Source organism: Buceros rhinoceros, unplaced genomic scaffold, assembly GCF_000710305.1.
Source record: "Buceros rhinoceros silvestris isolate BGI_N320 unplaced genomic scaffold, ASM71030v1 scaffold5678, whole genome shotgun sequence".
Taxonomy (NCBI): Eukaryota; Metazoa; Chordata; class Aves; order Bucerotiformes; family Bucerotidae; genus Buceros; species Buceros rhinoceros.
The window spans coordinates 6700-6969 of record NW_010428473.1 but is presented as its reverse complement, the minus strand read 5'-3'; positions in this window follow the sequence as shown (position 1 = coordinate 6969).

Sequence of the window (270 nt, the reverse complement as noted above, 5' to 3'; positions counted from 1 at the left end):
TCTGCTCCAAAACTACCAACACACACTCTGAGGTGTTTATTCCTGAAAGGTTAATGGAACAGTCTGGGGCGTCAGATCTGTAAATGAACTCTGGTTTGATCCCATGCCGGCCCAAAGAGCTGATTTAACTAGTTGTTTGGTTATTTGATATTTCAGAAACGCAGCTGCGCTGTTTGCCTCTACCAGGCTCTTGCAGGTTGCAGTCCGGTGGGAGCCCTGGGTGCAGCCAGCCCGGCAGGCGCCCCAGCTCGGGCCCGGGTCTCGTTGCGC